The 12,511-nt window shown below is 43.6% G+C and overlaps 1 protein-coding gene across 1 annotated transcript in view; it reads right to left on the bottom strand.

Annotated features, from left to right (window-relative positions):
• Positions 1–9,508, bottom strand: part of LOC120517685 (voltage-dependent calcium channel gamma-5 subunit) — a 35,623-nt gene extending 26,115 nt beyond the window's left edge. The window contains exon 1 of the mRNA XM_039740129.1: positions 9,210–9,508. The gene's annotated coding sequence lies outside the window, so the exon portion shown is untranslated. The remainder of the gene's footprint in view (positions 1–9,209) is intronic.
• Positions 9,509–12,511: the final 3,003 nt, after the last annotated feature.

Below are 12,511 nucleotides of genomic sequence, written 5' to 3'. Positions count from 1 at the left end.
TAGCTGGGAATTTGAATAATAATTACATGCTGTACATAGACTCATTGTTGCATAGACTATACTGCCCCCGCGACCCTGACCCAGAGATGCGGTAGGAAATGAATGGAAGGATGGATATACCATATAGGTGCAAACGGGTGTTGCAGGGCGCAGAGGGAGCGTTGCTTGGGGGCTCATAAATAGTGTCACTTTTCAGAGTACAGATCGCTTTTTTTAAAGGGGGACTGCCGAAATCAGTGGCGCGGGTTACTTCAGAGTCTAGAGCCCCTGATCTTTTAGTCTATCCTAGACATGAATCATGACGGTAAGCCCCTGACCTTTTTCTCCATCACAAGCGATATAACCCAAATACGAGCGTGAAACTTCAAGGTCGACCCCTTGCGTGTAAGTCCATCCGCTGCAGTCACAGAGTGGACGCGACCCTGACATCTGCAGATCCTAGAAAGGAATACGCGCTTCAAAACAGCTCACTGTGCCCCTCTATCAGCCCCCATCTGTGTTTAGGCACAGTGTACAGAAGAAGCACTGCGCTACACTCTTAAAAACAACAGGTTGTTTCGGCGTCTTATGGTTCTTTTTATGTGGTTCCTCTTAGAACTATTGTTTGACCAAGCACCATTTAACGTAGGTAAGGGTTCTTTGCATATGAAGTTGGTTCTTTGTGCTTTGAAAAATGTCCAAATATGAAAAAAAAAAAAAATCACTGAAATCTTTAGCTTATGGAATGCTACCAAGCAGGACAATAACTTATTAAGAAAACCAGAACTTAGCCTGTGTTACTGGGGGCAGCTTGAGTCCTTTTAAAATCAGGACCCCGTTGGAATGTCACAAATCTGTTACCATCTATTCATGCTTATTTACTGTATGGAGCATGTGTGTAGCGGATCTAAATAAATCAAGATTCTTTTTGGAATCTTCATGTAGATGGGTCTTTTGAGAACCAAAAATGTTCCCCGTATGCCATCGCCCTAAAGAACCGCTCTAGCACCTTTATTTTTAAGAGTGTACACCCAGAGCACTATAGGTTGAAATCCCCTCTGTGACCTCCACAGTTCTAATTCTCTATCTGTCAATATGTTATTCTAGTTAAACTTTAATGATATTAAAGATTACATGACAGCATGTACACTACAAGTTAACAAGAAGCGCGTCTTAATCAGTCAGATCGGGTACTGTACACGCTCAATTTGAATTTAATATAGCGCTCTATGCGCAGCGCAGCCCCTCCTTGTGTTAACGTTGATCGCTGTATGGAGTCACGGTACTTAGTGAAGCCATTGACGGTTTCCATTATATAAAAACACGTTTTTCGTTAATAATACGTACTTAACACTTTCAACAATGCAACCAAACGCGAAAGTGATAGTGATCAGTGTGTTTAAAAAGCATCGGAAGACTCCTGCTCCGCTAATATCTGTCTAACGGATGAGGGCTTTGACGGGCTCTTTAACGACGAGCTACTTTGGCGTTGGTTTAAAGCGTTGCACTTGTGATGGTCAATTCTGCAACTTTGACCTGTCGAAGTTGATCCAAAAGATCCCTCCCAGACTGATGTTTAGTCGATTATGCTGACCTGTTTTAGGAGTCGTTTTGGATAAAAGCGTCTGCTAGGCAAATCGATATAAAATATTACCAATAATATTAACATATTACCGTTGCCGCTTAATTCAATTGGCTATATGCGTCCTTTAGTGCTGACGTACTTCCGGTGAAATCTTGGCGGGCTCAGTCACTTCCGTTGTTGATACTGCGGTTGTGATTTTTGTTTTGTGGCGAGAATGTACGATAAAAAGAAGTTTAAGTTTCAGCGTACGTATAGCTCAACAGCTGAACATTGTTGTGTACCATTATGTCGGGCTTCCAGTCAGTACAACAAGGTACTTTGTTTTCTAAATGTATCATATAACTTTACGGCTAGTCCCCATACCTGAGTTTGAAGGCGGCGATTTTAAGAAAAGAGGATTTTCGCGAGCCAGTCGAAGATGGGAGAGGTTCCTGCGTTTGAGTGGAGCAATTTCTCTGCTTCCAAGACTAGGGGTTTAGGAGAGGAGAAAGCGACCGACGGAGGATGACACAGCAGGCGAGGATGATACAATCTTTGAGAACCCTGACTACGCTTCGGCTCCGGATCCAGCAGTTGTCCACATAGCGCTTGATGAAAACATGTCTCTCAAAGAGAAGATCCTCTAGCTGAGGAAACAATTGGAGACGCTTACAATGAAGCAGCAGTTTGGTATTCACCGTTTTGCTGGCCCAGACAGAGACAAGGTAAGATGTCCAGCAGACTCGTGTTATGTATTGTAGCACCGGGACGAGCTTCATAATGGATCGGTTTTCTGCTCTTTACATGGCTCCGTTAGGTGGCTCGCTATCCTTAAGGACTGCTTGCCTTTTGCCAAGTTGGAAAAGTGTGTGCGACTATGCATGGCTGCCGTTTTTATAGGCGCTCCTGCTACCGTTAATGTAATGGTGACTCATCCCTGGCTAATCTAACGTGCCCAGCGCCGTTGCATATTCACTTAACCCCGAATAAAGTTTAATGACTAATTATTGAAATCCTTTTGTTTTTTTTTTATTAAAAAGAAGCCTAATGTAATAACATTTTCCCTTGCAAGTTCGTAACAGACACACGTTTTAATACACCCGGATTGTGCCTTAGTAATTGTGGATGTAGCTTCAAACATATATAGGGTGGTCCAGATCTAATTATGCAGATCCAGATCGTTGATTTACGCGGGGACGATTCCAGTTCGGCACAAAGGCGATTCTTCATGACGTCAGTTCGTACATTTCTCGATGGTTCCGGATTTTTCGGGTGATTTTCTATGTAACAAACTTAATAAGTTACAGCGTAATGAAAATTGCATAATTAGATCCCGACCACGCTATACAGGGTAGTCCAGATCTAGTTATGCAATTTTCATTAATAGTGTGGTCCAGATCAAATTATGCAATTTTCATTATGCTATAACTTTTATTAAGTTTATTACATAGAGAATTCACAAAAAAATATTTTTGTCGCAGATAGATGGTAGCACCTGCCCTGCATTCCAAAATGGCGGGGAGACAGTTGTCAGTTGAACAGCAATTCTTTTGTCTTATATTGTTTTCCTGCATTGCATTAAAAGTTGCATAATTAGATCTGGACCACCCAATAGTTTGAAACCTTTCTCCTTTCGGGACAGTGTTTAAATAATCCGACTTACATTGCCTGGGCACGTCTTGAAGCAATCGGGTGAACAGCGCCATAGATCGTCCGTTTTGATATCAGCCGGAAGTGAAGCAGCTGGCTGATGTTAAATCCGGAAGAGAGTGTGCATACAGCTCGGGGACTTGAGAATGGACAAATCGAGCTTACCTATGCACGTCTTTAGGGCAGGGGAATGTTACTGTCATCTAGCCAACCACTTTATCCTCAGATACAACTGGATACACCCTGCAACCTGAGCCCAGGCAAGTGAAGAGACTTGCTCAGGGTCACACAGCGTCAACAGCGTGATTTGAACCCACAACCTCAGGGTATGAAGTGTAAAGCTTTAATCACTATGCAATACTGCAGAACGTGCCACTGCAATGCCGCAAATGGAATTGCAATTCAAGCACCGGCTTCCATTAGACAACTGCGCCACCATCTGGTTAGTGTGCCGCCCTACAGTATAAACATATATATTTTTATCTCGACTCTCTTTTTTTTATGCTTTATTTGTAATCATTACAAATACAATAAAGAAATAATTAACAATTTTTTTTTTAAATCCCAACTCAATTCAAGGGGTCAGTTGCACTGTGACATTGTATTGCTTACTCAATCCGTTAATAAATCGAGATGGGTTCAGCTGCAGACCCCTGTAGCTCTGCTGGATTGCAGGTTATTGTCACTTGGTTTACTGGACTTGAATCAGATAACCCTAATCTTGACCATAATGGTGTCAGATGTTCTAACTGACGTATAACGCAACGCGACATCCTCCTCAGTGGAGCACAGATCACCCAGTAAAACATCAACTAATCCTTGTTTTATATAGCAACCTTTTTTTAGAACGCCATTACAAAGCCTTGAAATGCCAGTCGTCCACCACCTTTTGTATTAACGTTCACACCTAACCAGCGTGAGACTTTCTCGAGAACATCCAGTTCGGAGCCGTTAACGAATGTCATTAACTTAAAAATATTTCAGTGTTTAATTCTGGGGTTTAAGAAAAGGTGTCGTTCTGACGAGAGTCCTCCTGCGTCAAAATGACGGAAAGCGATGGTGAGTGCAGGCAATGCTGCTAATGAACTTCTTTGGCCTTAATTTTAATTAACTTGACTCAGGCCCCTTAGTTGTTTCTTTCTTTTTCCTTAAGTAGCAGCCAAATAAAAATGAGACACAAAACAAGCTGCAACATGGCCAGCTCACCTGTGCCCATCACACAATATCTAAAAATAAAGAAAGGTGATGGTCTCGGTAAGGCTGATCTCACAGGTCAACTAAAACATCTTGACAGTGTTCTAAAAAAAAAAAAAACACGAAAAGCAACAGTTTTGGAGAGCAGCAACAAGTCGTGAAATTAAATAACGAGTTTAATTAGCGTCAAAAATCAGCTTCCCATTAAGAGATTGGTTGGAGTGAAATTGGTTTAGCTGGTCATTTGTTGGCTTGTTTCACATTTCATTTCATTTTGGCTGCCATTTAATGAAGAAAGGAATTAATTCAGTGGACTGAATCCTTAAAATCAGGGCAATTAAAATGAAGTTAATTAGCAGTGAAAACTGATCACTGCTTAGGAAAAGGGTTAGAATGAAAACCCTGTAGCCACTGTGGCACTACAGGCCTGGAGTTCGCCACCCCTGCTCTATGGCATCGTTCTGAAGATCTGCTTTGATGCCTTTATTGTTAAGAGTATGGGGTGGGGGGGTTTGGGGGTCCAAGGCAGTATATGACGCACAACGAGGACCAGCCCTGGATGTTGCAAATCGGAAGGGCTGGGCTGGACACTAAAATTTCACTCAAGCTTCACCTTACCCATCGCTCTTCCTCGCTAAGAATTCATCCACCGCCCGCGTCTGAGGTATAACACTCGGCAGTAATCTCCGAGCCCTGAGAAAAAACCTCAAGTCAATACTCTTTCAAGTATTTCATCTTGGGACTTGAGCGCCCACCGCATGTCGGGATGATTGATCTCGTGGTACTTTAATTCTCAAAGCCCGGAGGCAGGGCACGCCATTCATTACACACTCGCCACATGTGGTGCTTCTTGCACGGAAAACACACGCCCCTCTCTTTCACTGAGCGCACGGGACATCCATTTTCCTAAATTATTAGAGCGTGCAAATTATATTGTAAGTCCTTTCGTTGCAGCCACACGTCGTCGACGGCTACTGCTTTAGCAGCTGTGCAAACGGATAAAAAAAGCAAAGCTGTCTCGGGTGTGTTGGTCATATGATAAGGAGAAAAGTGGAAAGAGTGGCGCGTGCGCTGCCTGGGCAGCGGTGTGCGCAGAATGGCATCAGGCACTGGGTAATTGACAATGCAAAGCATGAAAGAGGTGGGGGGTGGTCCCTGGTTCAACAATTCTGGCTGCAGGGCTAAAGAAAGCAGATTTGTTAATTTTTTTTTTTTCCCTTTTGGTGGATCCGCTTGCATGCAAAGGGACATTTAAAGCGCGCCTAGACACCTCCAGTGAAAATCGGTTCGCAGGATATGGGCGAGGATTCCATTGTGTGGGCACAAATATTTCAAATACAAAGGATTGCCGGAGTGATTCACATAACTGGTGCAGAGTTCTGCTGAGGCAGCAAGCAGCAGACGTTGCGATAAATAATAGACCACCCACCTGCCTTAGACACCTTTCCATAACCCAACATTAACAAAAATATGAGCACAGTGCAGAGGTCAGCACTACGAAGCTCTGAACACACAGATGCAGACTGGCTTGGGCGCTGCCATCATGGACTTTCAACTTTTTTTCCTTGTTCATGTGTCTTTAGCCTGGGGTTTTAGTTTGAATCCAGTCTAAAGGTTTGCGCCTTCAGGTGGAGATTCAAAAACTGGTATTCTGTGTGGTTTTGTCCTGGGATGAACTGGCATCCCACTCAGGCCTGGTTCTCCAGTCTGATGGTCCCAAATCTGTTTGGGCTAAAGCGAGTTCAGAAAATGCTGTATTTCATCCCTCTCTATAAATGAAGATCCATCCATCCATTATCCAACCCGCTATATCCCAACCACAGGGTCACGGGGGTCTTCTGGAGCCAATCCCACCCAACACAGGGCGCAAGGCAGGAAACAAACCCCGGGCAGGGCGCCAACCCACCACAGTATAAATGAAGATGCCAGGACTATTTCTAGTTCCCAAAACACTCATCCACATGAAGTTTCCAGAATGAACCTTTCTTTATTTCGATCTGTAACGGGCTTCATACTATAAATGACTAGATGGTAACAGATTTGTGAAATACCAAGGGGTCAGGATTTTATAGGACTCTTGGTGCACACCATAACACGGGCTAAGATCAGGTCTTCTTAAATTTGTTAAGTGATCTGCTATGTAGCCTACCATACATTCGAAATTTCAGATTCCTTCTACATATTAGGAAGTTTTTGAAAGCACAAAAAAACACAAACAACCCTGAAATGGTGCTTTGTCAAGCAAAGGTTCAACGAGGAACAACACAACCCAGTAAAGAGTCATGAAATGCCATTAAAGAACCAGTTGATATTAACTCTTAAAAATGAAGTGATGCCACGGGGGAACCAAACCAGAAGACCCATCCACGGGACTGTTCCAGAAAGAACCTTTATTTTAGATCATTAATAGGCTCCATACTGTAAAGAATAATGAATAGATGGTAAATCCCAAAGGGGTCCTGATTTTAAAAGGAATCTCGCTGCACACAAACACACCAGCTAAGGTTAGGCTTTCTTAATCTGTTATTGTCCAGCTAGGCAGCCTACCAATACATTCAAGATTTCCGGTTTCTTCATCTTGGGACTTGAGCCCCCTCCGCATGTCAGGATGATTGATCTCGTGGTACTTTTTGTGTTTCAAAGCACAAAGAGCCAACTCCATATGCAGAGAACCGTACCCAGAATGAAATGGCACTTTGTCAAGCAATTTGTGGAACCAAACAACCCAGTAAAGAACTATATAGTGCCATTAAAGAACCAGCATTGTGAGAGTGACTCCTAAAAGTGAAGGTACCATGGTTCTTCATAGGGGAACCATTTTTGGTTCCCAAAAGGACCATCCATGTGAATGTTCCAGAAAGAACCTTAGTTTATTCAGATTGTAGGCTCCGTAAACATTTGTAATTTTTTAAAAAAAGTACTTTTGCTGCCTCACACAGGCTAAATTCAGATGTTCTTGCTGTAAGTATCCTGTTAGGTCGCCTATACTGCCCGGTGAAGATTTCTGTTTTGTCCCCATAACGTGAAACCTGAAGAACCAACGTCATATGCAAAGAAGCCTTCTCAGAATGAAATGGTGCTTTGTCAAGCAATGCTCATATGGGGAACCACACAACTCGGTAAAGGGCCTTTAAGGAATCCTTTTTTTTTTTCCAAGAGTGTATGGGACAAATTGTAATAATCTTTGGCATTACCGTAAACAATGAGCCTGTTTAGGACAAAGCAGGGTTAGAAGATGGATGGATTACTGTAAGTGGCTCACATCATCAAGAAATCATCTTCTTCTTTGTTTAGTTCAGGGTCTCACATATCTCAGCAGCGCTAGGTGCAAGATGGGTACCAGTCCTGGATGGGACATAGTCTTTCAGTGGATCATCATCAGATGGAATCTGATCACGAAGACACACACTACAGTCTTAAAAAATTAAGGGGCTCACAGCGATGCCACAGGGAAACCATTTTTGGTTCCCAAAAGATCCATCTACATTTCCAGAAAGAAGCATTTATTTATTTAGATACTTACCAGGATCCATGCAATAAACAGTCATAAATATATATATATATTTGTGAAATATCATTGGGTCCTGATTTTAAAAGGACTATTCCTGCACACAATCACACAGGCTAAGTCCAGGGCTTCATAATTTGTTAGTGCCCTGCTGGGTAGCCCACCACATTAAAGATTTCATTTTTTTTCCTATATATTAGTTTTTCAAAGCACAAATAGCCAACTTGAGATGAAATTAACCTTTCCCAAAATGAAATGTGCTTTGTCAAGCAACGGAGCTACGAGCAACCAAACAAACCAGGTAAAGAACCTTAAAGTGTCATTAAGGAAGCAGAATTTTGAAGAGTTTAGACAGTGTGCAATTATTTGCAACGCTCAGCCACATCTTAAATGACCCGACCGCCAACGTGGAGCTTCCGTGAAAATGTTGCGATCTTTCTTTTTCCCTTTTGCTCGATTCTCCAGCAAACCGCTCACGGGGAGTACTCTACGCACTCCTGTCATTAGGCATGTTGAATTATTGACAGCCGAGTTGCGCGATCGTCCAGCTCATCCCTTTTCTATCAAATGCTCACGTCGTTATCGACAAAAGCACACCAAGGAAGAGTCGAAATGTGTCCGGGATAAAAACGAATTTCAGTTCTGTCAATTTGTGTCTACCACCGACAGACCCGCGGGGATGCACATCACACCTTTAACACGGTTCGGTCCGCTCAATCGGGGGAAACTGGGGGTATACGTGATTCGGTGGGACCTTCACCCCAGCCATCCTAAATCCCAAGCCTTCTGAGTTAAATGAGATCGGTGGCTGTACCTTTTGGCTCAACACAACTCCGCTCACGCCATAATCTAAAGACGGAGCACGGCAGCCAATTCCAATCACGCCACTTGCAGGTGCGGATGCGTGTATTTATTTATTTATATATTATTTATTATATATATAGAGAATTGCCTTAAATCTCTTTTTGCACTAATAAAAGTCCACAACTGAGAAAAGTGGAAACAGACACCATAAGACGAATCACTTTGCATAAAAATGTATAAAGTAGTGAGCTAGGCGTTCACAAAGTGGGGCACCATCACCCATATGCCGTTATTTTGACAGCACAGCATTTCGCCACGACCTGCGTTAGTAATACAAACCGCCCACCCACATCACACACAAACAACGCACTATCTGTCACGCGTTCGGATGCATCTCATTGCAAACGGCACAGAAACACACATAATTCAGGTCATGCCGGCTAGTCCGATTACGCGAACAGTTGCCTTCAAAACAAGTTTCGTCGCGCCTCCATTCGAATGTCCACTTACTCTTAGGACGGTGGTTGTGGGTTTTCAGCGCCCGTTGTCCGCACGGTGCGAGCGCGTCTTTCTTGCTTTTCCGTATCGCATGACTCACGGGAGCAGAGTGGAGCAGAGCTTCGGCCGCGGTGCACCTGAAGTCTGTCTGGGGATCCCACGCGGACGGAGAGACTGAGAAAGATGGGAGGACTGAGCGACAAGCGGAGCGGGAGCGGGTGGTGGGTGCACATCGGTCACGTGATGGAGCCGGCGCACGTGACTGGCTCTGGCGCGCTGCCAAGTGTCCCAGAACGAGTGGAGAAGGGGGGCCCTTCAGCACCTTGAACAGCTCCCTGCCTTGTCTCTTCCGTAGATTACAGGGAAACAAGAAGACCCCTTTCGTCCGCCCTTGTTTTGTCAAGCAGCTAAAAGACGCCCAGAGAGGCTTCCTTTGTTCGTTTCACTAAATTCCTACGGGGGGATGGGGGTATGGTGGGAGAAATCACGCCGCACCGCTTTTTCAGGATGGTCGCTTTAGGATGCGTTTTGTAGTGTTAGACCTCAGAAGGTGCATCTTCTGCCGCGGAAACGTCACATTTCTTTCAATCAGTGAACACCTTTAACCGCTCCCTGTTCTAAAAATAAACAGCGTTATCATTTTAGCCACGGGTCCGGTTTTCAATTTCAAGATCACTGGACCCTATCCATATTTAGGGCGCGAGGATACCCTTTGGAGCTGGTGCGTGGTGTTTCATCCCTTTCAACCATTTTGACTCCCCTACACAGGCTGACCAGATTTTCATGGATCCTAAACGGGACAAAACTCATTGAGTGTTCTGGACGCAAATTAAACGAAAGATCAGCTTTTTACCACTTGGAGCTTCGTGCGTCTTCTAGAAATGTACCTTAAAGTGAAGATCCGGTTGTCTTTCGTTGAGATTTGTACGCCTAATGAACATCTGTGTGGTGGCCCGAAGTCGCGTGTCGGTCGGCTGAAAACGGGACATTTGTGTTAAATTTCGGGACATGCGAGACGCGATGCATAAAAAACGGGACTGTCCAGGGAAAAAAAATGGGACTCCCGGTCAGGCTACCCGTGTGCCATGTGAGGCTGGGGGTACTACTAAGGTCTTGGCTTTAAGGCTGCAGGTTCAAGTCACTTCACCTGCCTGTGCTCCAGTTAAAAAAAAGAAACTGATCACTTTGGATAAAGGCATCAGCCAAATACGTAAATAGCAGCGACAATCATTTACAGCCAATTTCTGCACATTACCCATTACCCAAGTAATATGCAAAATAATCGGTAAGACACCATAAGCCAGAAAGTGCCAGGCAAGCCAGCACTGATTACACGGCTTATCTGCTCAGAATCATTTAGTGGTGTGATATTTTGGCATTGAAGTAGCTCGGAAATGCTCATCAGATCATTTAGAAATAGTTGGAAGGTTCTTACTGAGCCATTTAGTCAAATGTCACACCAGAGCTCTCCGATACATATGCGAAATTAGGTCTGGCACTGTTGCGTGTGTCTAGGACTTCCCAGAAATGGCACCAGTGTGGTATGTATTAGACGAGGCTGGCATACCTAAACATTGTTGCTTGGCATGATATCACATATGCATTAAACAAACAAATCTGTGATTGAGGGGCATATGAGGACTTGACAGTATGACAGGAGCAGACATGTGTGCCCGATTTGCCTGGCACATGGTGCCTGTTTGGTAGTAAGCTAAAATGTCTGTCTGTGATTAGACGGGCACATTCAGACTCTTCTGTACGATGAGGGGTATATTGGTTCGATTGGCCTGGCATGTAGCATATCTGTTAGGAATATATTCTCAGCCTTATATAGATGAGTATTAGACTGCCACCTAACATCTCTGTTGTAGCAAATGAAAATACCTGTGTGTGACTCAGTTGGCACAACATTGTTCTCATTTAGGCTTCCTTGGGTTTATCTGTTTTGCATAAAGTCAAACACAGTCTGCAATTAGGCTGGCACATCATCTTACTGTATGACTGGCATGTAAATAGACAGCCAAACTACCAGTTTATGATTAGTCTACCACATCAGGAATCCTGTGTTTGGCACTAGAGTAGGCATGTTTGTATTAGACTGGCAGATAAAATCTGTCTTGTAGAAGAAGTCAAATGCAGTCTACAGTTAGGGTGGCACATGCAGCTCTGTTGTTTGGCGCTGGGACAAATGTGCTTGTTTAGTCTTCCTAAGGATGTTTATGCTGCATGAATCCTAAATATACCAGTCTTTGATTGAGGTTACGCATACTTGATTAGGAGGGCCAAAATGTCACTCATGGAATTAGAGAAAATACCAGTTTGCGTTAAAGATGGCACATTAGGGCTTTTCTGTATATGGCACTAGCATAGATATGCTTGATTAGGCTGGCTGGAAATAACTTGGAATATCAAACTAAAATACCAGTCTGCGATTAGGCTGGCACAACAGGACTCTGCTTTTTGGCATTAGAATACATGGGCTTGATTCAGCTGGGTAAGGATATTTATATACAGTATTCACTGTATAAACTAAAAAGAAATTAAACTGGCACATCAGAACTATTCTGTAAGGCAGCGGGACACCTTTTGTTGAGCTTTGCTGGCACAAATCTCTTGGGGATAGCTTGAATATTAGTTTCTTGATTAGGTTGGCACACCAGAGCTGTATTGTATGGCACTACAATGCCATTTTAACTAGGCTGGCATATTATAGCTCTTTTGTAGAAAGTAAAATAGCCTTTCATTTTAGGACTCTGCCATATGTTTCTACCATATACAGTATGTACTTCATTTGGCTGGCAAACTATATCTCTGCAGCATAAAACGAACATGTCAGTCTCTGACGGGCACATTGGGGGTCTTCTGTGTGGCATTAGGGTACAGAAACGAAAGACCTATTGAGTGGCACTGCAGGATGCCAGTGTTTGATTAGAGAACCACACTATATCTCTGGCATAATCTGTGGTTTGACTGAAAGGGGATAATTGTGCTTATAGAAGCAGGTATGCCATGACCAGTTTCTTCCCATATGCCACCTAAGAGTGTCCTGCTCGGCCATGTGCTGTATGGAGTTTATTCAAAGGAGACAACCTTGATGCCAAACCCTAGTAGGCTTGGTATATGTCCATCTTTCTTGGAACTGTTTGTCACATTCTAGGGAGACCTGTGCCAGCCCCATGTTGTTATTGTCCGGTTGAGGCACTTCCCTCATTGTACGGGCACAGATATCAGGGAATCCTTGGGCGCTTCTCATTAATGGATGGACATGTTGATAAGTGGAGAGAGCTGGTGGATCTAAAATATTTTGAATGGCC

Source organism: Polypterus senegalus, chromosome 17 (assembly GCF_016835505.1).
Source record: "Polypterus senegalus isolate Bchr_013 chromosome 17, ASM1683550v1, whole genome shotgun sequence".
Classification (NCBI taxonomy): domain Eukaryota; kingdom Metazoa; phylum Chordata; class Cladistia; order Polypteriformes; family Polypteridae; genus Polypterus; species Polypterus senegalus.
This window is presented reverse-complemented; position numbering and strand designations above follow the sequence as displayed.